The sequence below is a fragment of the Miscanthus floridulus genome, chromosome 5 (assembly GCF_019320115.1).
Source record: "Miscanthus floridulus cultivar M001 chromosome 5, ASM1932011v1, whole genome shotgun sequence".
NCBI classification, from domain to species: domain Eukaryota; kingdom Viridiplantae; phylum Streptophyta; class Magnoliopsida; order Poales; family Poaceae; genus Miscanthus; species Miscanthus floridulus.
The window spans coordinates 144,333,840-144,343,261 of record NC_089584.1 but is presented as its reverse complement, the minus strand read 5'-3'; positions in this window follow the sequence as shown (position 1 = coordinate 144,343,261).

Genomic DNA, 9,422 nt, shown 5'->3' with positions numbered 1-9,422 from the left:
GTTGTAAGAGAAAAATACTATTCCTGCTAAAAAAACAAGCCGAATATGGAGTAAGCTGAACGGAACTAATCATAAGTTTCACACGACACTGATGGGTGATATAGCAAAACGGAACAAGTTAGTCAAATAAGTAGCGTTTATGCAATTAGATGACAAACGAGGTTTGATTAAATGGAATATGAAAATTAAGGTTTTAATTTGGTTCCTTACGATGAAGGTAATTTTAACTAAAAATAATTTTATTAAGTAAAATGGGAAGATGTTAAAGCATGCTGGTTTTTTGCAACAAATAAGAAACTACTTAACACTTATTTTTCGATTGTAATGCAACACATTTTGGAGAGTGGTTCAAGTTGCTTTTTGTTTACATCCACCAGGAAACATTTTTTTTTTTTGGCTTTGAAAAAAACAAGTAGACTCTAAATTGCGATCCCAAGTTTGTGTGGAAGTAAGTGCAATCATCTCATCTATTTTTGATGAGACAAAATGATGTTCTAAAAAACAGATAATTTATTCTTACTTGCACTCAGAACTACGTACTAGACACGCTTTTGGTCTATTCTTTAGAAGGAGAATGGTACGTCAACTCTCCGTATCAATTGGGATCTTTTCATCAAAGGAATCCGCTAAGTTGTCTTCTAATAAGATTAGCGCTTAGTTTAGGGCGTACGACCCGTTTGGTTCTGTGAGCGGTAACGTGATGGACTTTTATATAGGTCGTATATAGAGGTCGTAAAAAAAACCCAGAAAACATATTTGGTTTGAGCTCTTCGGGAGATGATTTCTACTGCTGATAAATCGACTAAAATTGATTTACTGTAAGAAAAAAAATACTATATTTATAAGTTAAGGGCTTTGTCAGGTGGAAAGGTGAGCGCCGGGAACAGCCGCCCCGTTCAGTGGAAAGCCTGCGATGTCGCATGCATGCTGTACTCGTGCGAGGCTCGTCCTGCCACTGGGCCCCGTCAGTGCTACACGCATGGCCCACTGGCATGCATTGCATCGGCCTCCTAGTGCCAGCGTGCCACCACCTTTGCTTAGCAGGGGCACACGACCCTAGCAGTCTTGCGGGGGGAAGCATAGGCCTTGCCACTGCATCCCTTCAGGCTGCAGCCTGCAGGCCTTGGCCATCCCGATCCAATCCAGGCCGCGCTTAGTTTGCCTCCGGAATCGGCGCCGCCGGAATTCCCAGTGTGCTATAGTATTTTGTTTGTATTTGGTAAAAATTGTCTAATCGTTGACTAATTAGACTTAAAACGTTCGTCTCGCAAAGTACAACCTAACTGTGCAATTAGTTTTTGATTTCGTCAACATTTAATACTCTATGCATGTACCGCAAATTTGATGTGATAGATAATCTTCTTTTTGCATAATGCCAAATTCTAAAATTTGGGGCAACTAAACATAGCCCCCAGCTGCGTTGTGCTAGTGTGCAGGGGCTCACCATCTCCGCGACGCCCATGGCCCATCCCATGCATGCCATTCAGGCCATTGCAGGTAGACAGTGAAATAGGAGTTGTTGGGTGGCAATAAACACATAGTTCGTTTAACTTATAAGTCATATTTTTAGTTAATGAATAATATTTTTTTTATAATAAATCAATCAATAATATTTTCAGTCATGACTTATCAACCCATAAGCCGTTGATGCTTGCAAATTTCAATGCAGCTCTCCAGATACCAGAGTCCGGAGCAAGGGACAAGAAGATATTTTTCCAATGGTCCGGTCTCAGTCACACATAGGATTCTTGTTACCAATGGTCCGGTCTCACTGTCTGACAGAGTCAAGGAGTCTACAAGAACAGGCTGCACATCGAGGCAATCAAGCAAGCACAGTGGCCAGCAGTTCATGACCACGGCAGTGCTCCTTGGGAACTGTCGTCCTGATTGAGAACGTTCAATCTTATATGATTGGTGGGTCCCCATTACACTATGTTATAAAGAAAGGTAGGGCCGATGGCTCTCAGTATGAGGTTTACTGTGAACCGCCACATCCACCAACAAACCCAATCTGATGTAGTGAGGGGCACAGCCAACGATGGGAAGCTCCACTGTCTTCTTCACCGTCGTCTCTGCGCCACCACTGCACTGTGACTGACCTCAACACTGTCACCGCGACACCGCCGACCCAGTCCACATCACATTCGCCATGGCTATGTCGAGCTCTTCCTCCAAGCCGGCGGATGGTCGGTGACATCTCACCTCCCATCCTCTCTCTCTCTAGATCATGTTCTAGAAAGTTTTTTATCCCGTATGTAAGGTTGTATCCGCTAGATCTGTGTCTAGGTGATCCACTATGTCTATCATTGGTATGAGTTAAGCCAGGTCTAGGTGTAGATCTAGGATTTGGGGTAGACTTAAGAAGGAGGTGATTCGATTTGATTCGATTGGGATTAAACCTGTAACACCAAATCTTTTGCTAAAACATGTCATGAACATCATGGTTATGTGTTAATGCATGTGATATAGTGTGTAAATCAATTTCTATAACTTGAAACGATCATCGGAAACGCGAAACGAAAGCTACATTTCATAGTCAAGTTATATCACTTAGGGTTTTAAATCAATTTTTATTAATAAAAAACACTATAGAATGTATATACAGAATTTTAGTAGAGTTTGAAGTATGAATTTTGTAGATGGCGATAAAATACATGCGGTCGAGAAATGAATTCACTAGCTAGCATACTTAATAGCTTGGAAATCGAATTTGACGTGAACCCGATCAAGACATGCGATTTCGTAAGTTTGAAAAGGATTTGACGAGGCCAAGTTTGGCAATTTTTGTAGGAGAATTGGATTAATTAGTGGTATGGTTTTATGGCAGGTTTGGATAGCCTAACATGCCCTCTCGAGTATAGAATAGGTGGTTTAGCAATTGAAGCATTGAATTGGGTTTTTGGGACGCTTTAAAAAGCGTGCATGACACGTTTTGGGCCAAGTTCCTCGCGTGGACGTGGTCACCGTGCCTCGGCACTCGGCGTCGCTGCACTAGCCGCCCGACACACGCGTGCCACCGCGCTAGCCTGGCCGCTCTGCCTGCAGTGTCCTTGTCGTTGCGTCGTGGGCCAGTCGCTCTGGCCGGTCTGCTGCCGCCTAGACGCCCGCCTCATGTTGTCATCGTTGTGCCATGGACCGCCACCATCCCATCACCGTGCTGCCTCGTGCCGTCACCGTCACGCCACAGCATGCGCATGTTTCTCTGTGCTGCGTCGTCACGTCAGGCGCACAACACGCGTAGGCGCGCGACACCCCCATGTGCTACTGCTCTGCCTGGCGTCCGCGTCCCACCGAGGCAACACACCGCTGTTGCTGGCCTCGCACTACGCCGCACGTGGAGTTGTCGTCCCCTCACCTTGTCCTCGTGTGTTAAATGGTTTCGTGACACATCGTGCCGTCTCGTCCCTGCATCTCTCGCGCGTACTGCTACGGTCACCTAGGACGGCAGGCGGGACCGAGCTATGCCCGAGTCAAATTCACCGCGCGTGGTCATTGCCAGAGCAATTACTCACGCCAGGCGCTAGTGTTGGAGCCCTGCTATCGCCCCAGTCACCTCCGGCTTTCAATTGAGCCTGGTCGTGCTTCGATTGGTTGTTTCCCCCTCCGTTGCGCCATTAAGGCTAGAACCGGGCCACGGCCGAGGATAGCTACCCGACGCACCACCTCTCACCAATTCACCTACACCACGAGTTCCGCCTTGATTCCCTCCATCCAGTGCGCACCCCTCTTTCACCGCCACTGCCTTCCCAGCGCCGCTGACATGGTCGTGCCACCGTCGCCGTCGTGAAGCTTATCATGCGCGCGTGGCCGGACGCACCCAGTCCGTCCCCCGCCAATCCATCACCATAGGTAGTTTCGGGGTGAGTCGCTGATGCCCATTCCTTGGTGCGTTCACGTCGTTTGTGCCTTAGCTCATAGGAACATGGCCACCGTAGCTGTAGGGGGTCCGCTGTCAAGGAGGGAGCTCTAGATCGCGTATCCGTTCGTCGCTTCACCACCCACCGCTTTGAGTTTGCGTCTAGGTGAGCATCAGCTCGCTATCAGGGGTAGGGAGGGGCTAGGCTGTCCAACGTAACCGTCTTGTGCCAGCGTCGCCGCGCCGGCGCGCTCGCGGGTGCCCGAGGGTCTAGCCGCGGTGAAGATAGAATATTCCGAGGGTTAGATTGCTTAAGTACCGATTGTAGGAATAGTGTCATGGGTCTCAGAGTGATTCACTGGTAGGTCAAGGGGGTTTTCGCATAATTGATCGGCGTGCACAGGCCTCCCCGTCGTGGGCCATTACCGCATAGCTGGGTCGTGCCCACGTGGGCCGCGCGGGAGTGGGCCGAGCCACTCGCTCGTGGGCCGCGCATGTTAGAATTCGTTTTCCATTTTATAAAGGATAGAATTAACTTTATAATTCACATTCTAAGTGAACTTTGGAAATTAATATCAATTCACACATGTAACCAAAAATTGTGAAATAAATTATGTTGAGTTCCTAAAAATGTTGTCTATCTGATGGTACAGTTAGTTTATATATATCTGTGTTGATGCTAAGGTCCATTAAATCATTTAGAAGTATTAATGTTATTTAGAGTAATAATTGTAGGAATTTTTGTGGCAAATCGGTAATAGTTTTAGCCATGAAATTTTTACAGTAGGCTCATTAGAGTATTATGTGCTCACTAAAATTTTTGTAGCCTTAGAGTTGATAAATATGGTAGCTAGTACTCCTTGTTTAAGTATATATATAGTAAATCGGTATTAAGAGTAAGAATGCCTTTAGTTGCTAAGTTAATGCATGCAATGTTTCATACCAGTTAGTGGTAACAATAGGTAACTTAGCATCTTAGTCGGTAGAGCTAGCTTAGTAGCTTGATAGATGTATTTTTATTTTAAGTGTTGTTGTTGCCGTATTACTAAGTGTTGCGTCATCATTTCATGCATGTAGATAATGAGTTGGTAGAGTTCGTACCTGCGGGTAAACAGGACTATGAGGAGATCATTGAGGAGTACGAGGATGAGATTCTTGTACAGGAGGGAGCCCTGGAGCTATCAATTGCTGACTTTGTTGACACCCCGCCTGCCCAAGGCAAGCCCCAGTGCATAACCCTTATTTTTGAATGATCACTGAATATATATATGATGTGCATTTACGTTAGAGGCATTTTATGGAAACCACATACATAGATAAACTTACCTATGAGTCCTACTAGTATAGGTCGAGTAGCTGCTATGCTCAGGATTTTGGTAGCGTGAGTAACCTATCGTTACTCACAATAGGTGATTATTATGATCACTCATGATAAAATGGTGGAAAGGAAAAATGGAGACTAGACATGGATATGGTTTGGGTATTGGTGGGTGTAAGAGGTGTCCTACGGCCAACATGGCATAGCTTGGTTATACTTTTTCCTTGTCTGTGTCGGTTAAGGACCGGCCGTTGCATTAGGTTCTAGGCAAGTCACAGACTTATTATCTTGAGCACATACTTAGGTATGGGCACATAGAATACTTATTGCTTTCTTATTGTAGGTTCTGGCTCTTTCTGGACCAACTGATTGGAGGCAGGAATGGTGGAAGTCTAAGCACCGCACTGAGTCCGAGACTTAGGAGCGAGAGCTTGGAGTCCAAGTTTAGACGGAGACCTGGACCCCGTGACAGGAGAGTGATGGGTTGGTCCTACTTATGCTGGGGGTATAAGTGGGGCGTGTGTTTTGGGGTATCTAGCTGGGCATATTGATTCATGAATCACTAATGTTCTAGTATGGCTTGTCTACAGTCTAGCACCGTAGTAAGAACTGAAAGATGAAATGTGATGAAATGGAACTGTTTACTCAACTCTTGCTTAAAAATAGAATAGCTGCTTACATAGAATGGCTAGATAATAAATTAATCAAGGCTGCTAATAATAACATGAATAAGGATTTACTATTAGTATTGCTTTCCATAAAAAGGGAACCCAGCAAACCATAAAGCTTGTCATATTCCTTGAAGTCGGAAAATTATTCCCACTAGTCGGATAAGTCTTGCGAGTACATTGTGTACTCAGGGTTTATTTACCCCTGTTGCAGGTACTGCCCGAGGAGTAGCCATTGTGTGAAGGATTCATCTGGTGGGCACAGACGGATCCTTGTATATTATCGATAGATGTTTCTTTTTCATTCCGCTGTTAAAGTTCCGCACTCTGAATTTGTTACTATAATAATATATTTCTAAGAACTCTAGATGTATGAAATAGACTAAGTATTGTAACTCATTCTCATTATTAGATCCTTGGAAAAAAATATGGATTATTCGAGCCCTCCCTTAAGGTGTGCCTGACAGGACCCGCCCGAAGTAGCTTGCTTTCGGGGTGCTTAGTGTCTGGTAGAAGACGAGCGCCTCTAAAGATGTGTTATTTCGGACGGTTCTACCACAAAACCTAACCCTAGAAATACCAAATCCCGAGCAAACCCAAAACCATAACCCTAAAAGAACATGGACGGATTGGGAGAGGGACTCACTAGGGCTCCTCCACCGCCGTTGCACCACCGTCGCGTGGGAAGAAAGCCCTGCCGCTGCTTGGGAGAACGAGCTGAGCCACGCGCCATCGGGCAAAGAGTGCCGCCGCAGTGGCTTGGGCTTAGGGCACCGACGCAAGGCCGCTCGATGGCGGCACGCTCACCATCGAACGCACATGCGCACCAACAAAGGGGCCTATGGCGGCACCACTATCTCTCCTCCGGGCGCCATGGATGTCCGCCGCTGATGCTCTCCTCACTTGGTCCGGCATTGAGAAGGAAGCAAGGGGAGGGAGAAAGCAAATGCTCTAGGGTACGGGAGGAGCGACTGGGGAGGGGTTTTTGTTCCACCAAAGCGCACGGAGAACCATCAGATCGGATTTGATGGCTGACAGCGCTCGGGCCTGCTTTAGGCCTAGGTGGGTGAAGAGATTCTTGACCTAGGCCCGGTTGTGGCCTAGGCAAGGGGGAGTGGGCGCACGCGTTGCACGAAGCAGGCCACTGGGCTAAGTTTCACCACTGGGCCACCGTGTTTTTGCTGGGCCATGCACTGCTATTATGGAATGGCCCATGAGCTGTGTTCCCAAGGCCGAGCCAAATGAACACTGATTTTAAGTTTTATCCTTTTCAGAAGCATTCTTTTGATGAATTTTGTTAAGTTTTGAGTTAATATCTCTATTTAAATTTGAACCCTCATAAGAATTTATTCAGAGAGTAGTCAAGCACAAAGAAATGCTTTTGATAATATTAATTTTAAGATTATCTATCATGTTTTCACTGCAAAGTTAATGCTTATTATCTTCTAATTAAATTCGAACCAATGTGATGATTTAATTTGAAGAGCAATTATTTTTTTGTTCAGTAAATTATTATTATGTTTAACCTCTAATTTCAATTGGAACCAATGAGAAAATTTAAATTGGAGTAGTTATATTTATTTAAGTTAATTTATGATATTGCTATTTTTCTGACCAGTGTTGATAATAGCAATATTATAATTTTGTTCATGAGTTTTTCCATGCATTAGTTCTATTTCTACCCAACGGTGATGTAGAATTAATATAAAAGCATATTGTATATTTTAATTTTGACCAACGTTAAATTACGGCATGCAATTATTATGTTATGTTTTCTCACTTTCTCTGATGATGTTTTTAGGACTCAACCCTATTGCATTCATTTCGCACATTCCGCCTCTTAAAGGGGGCAACTATCGTGTATGGCGAGAGAAGTATGAGTTAACACTTGCGCTGTTCGAGAATGACCTAGCACTTATCTCTTCGTGTCCTACTAAGCCAGTAGACCCAGTGAGGGTAGAGAATGAAACTGATGCTGATTTCACTGCATGGCAGCGATATCATGCAGAAGTGAGAATGAAATACGATCCTGATCGTAAGAAGTGGGACATTTCAAACCACAGGTGCTTGATGGTGGCTAAGTCCACTATTTCAGATGTAATAAGGGGATCAATCCTAGATTGTGACACCGCCACCGAGTATCTCAAGAAAGTAGAGAGTCAGTTTACTAGCTCTTCAAAAGGCTTATGCAAGCACCCTAATCAAGAAGTTATTCAATGAGAAATACTTTGGCGGAGGGATAAGAGAGCATATATTGAAGATGAGCAACACAGCATTCAAGCTCAAGCCAATAGATTTGGAGCTCAAAGATGAGTTCCTGATTCATTTGGTTTTTGCTTCTTTGCCCAAAGAGTATGAAACTTTTATTGTTAATTACAACATGTAGCCCGATAAAGGGGACATTGAGAAGCTCATTGCCATGTGTGTGCAAGAAGAGGAGAGGCTTAAAAGCTCACATGGTGACTTTGCTAACCATGTGAAGGACTATAAAAAGAAGAACTTTAACAAGAATACCAAACCTCAAGGAAAAGCCCCTTAGAATGATCACCATCAGAAGAATAACAATGTTCAATTTGATAAAGATCAATGCAAATGGTGCAACAAGCATGGACATTACCAGAAGGACTATCCAGATTTCCTAAAGAGCTTTTTGAAGAGAGGGATTCTATCGACAGAATATGCTCGGCAGTCCACCGAGGGGTATCCCGCGATCGTAGATTTGTTGGTGGGGATGCACGTAATCAAGAACCAGATGGTGACACAAGGCGCAGCGATAGTGATTTAGACAGGTTCGGGCCGTCTGATCGATGTAATACCCTATGTTCTATGTCTTTGTTGTATTGTATTGAATACATGATGTCGAGTAGAGGACCCATGCCTCTCCTTATATACTTTGGAGGGGTAGGGTTATAAGTAAAGTACCCTATTTGGTACTATACAATGTCTTGTGGTGCACGCCGAGTAGCGCCGTGCACGCCTTGATCTTGTGGGCTGGGCCACCTCTGATGGTGTGGCCCATGTCTTGGGGGCCATACCCCACAGCTAGTCCCCGAGCCTAATAGTAGGTGACGTAGTCACGTGGTGCCAGGGTTATAAAGTAGAAAACCAGCCGAGCAGGCAGCTAGTCCCCGGGCGTAGCCTCAAGATGAGAACAAGCACATTCATCACAAGGTGAAGTGTGCCCACTTAGTCCCCAAGCCTACTGGAAGATGAAGAATGAATCTTGTAGCAGGGTCAAAGGAAAAGAAGTCTGAAAGCTTGCCGATGTCGTCTGACATGCGCGTATCAAGACCCTAGACATGTTGCCTAAGATTAGTACCCTGATCTGAATAGCATGGAGCAACTTGATAGCACATCGATGAGACATAGCAAGATCCAACCACCAAGAGAGTCCCTGGTGTAGCTGGTGATGTTCGAGCACTGAGGAGCGAGGAATCTCTAGTGTCGCTGGCAATGACCGAGCACCAAGGAGTGAGGAGTCCTCGATGTCGCTGGCGATAACTAAGCACCGAGGAGTGAGGAGTCCCCGGTGTCGCTGGCGATGACCGAGCACCGAGGAGTGAGGAGTCCCCAACGTCGC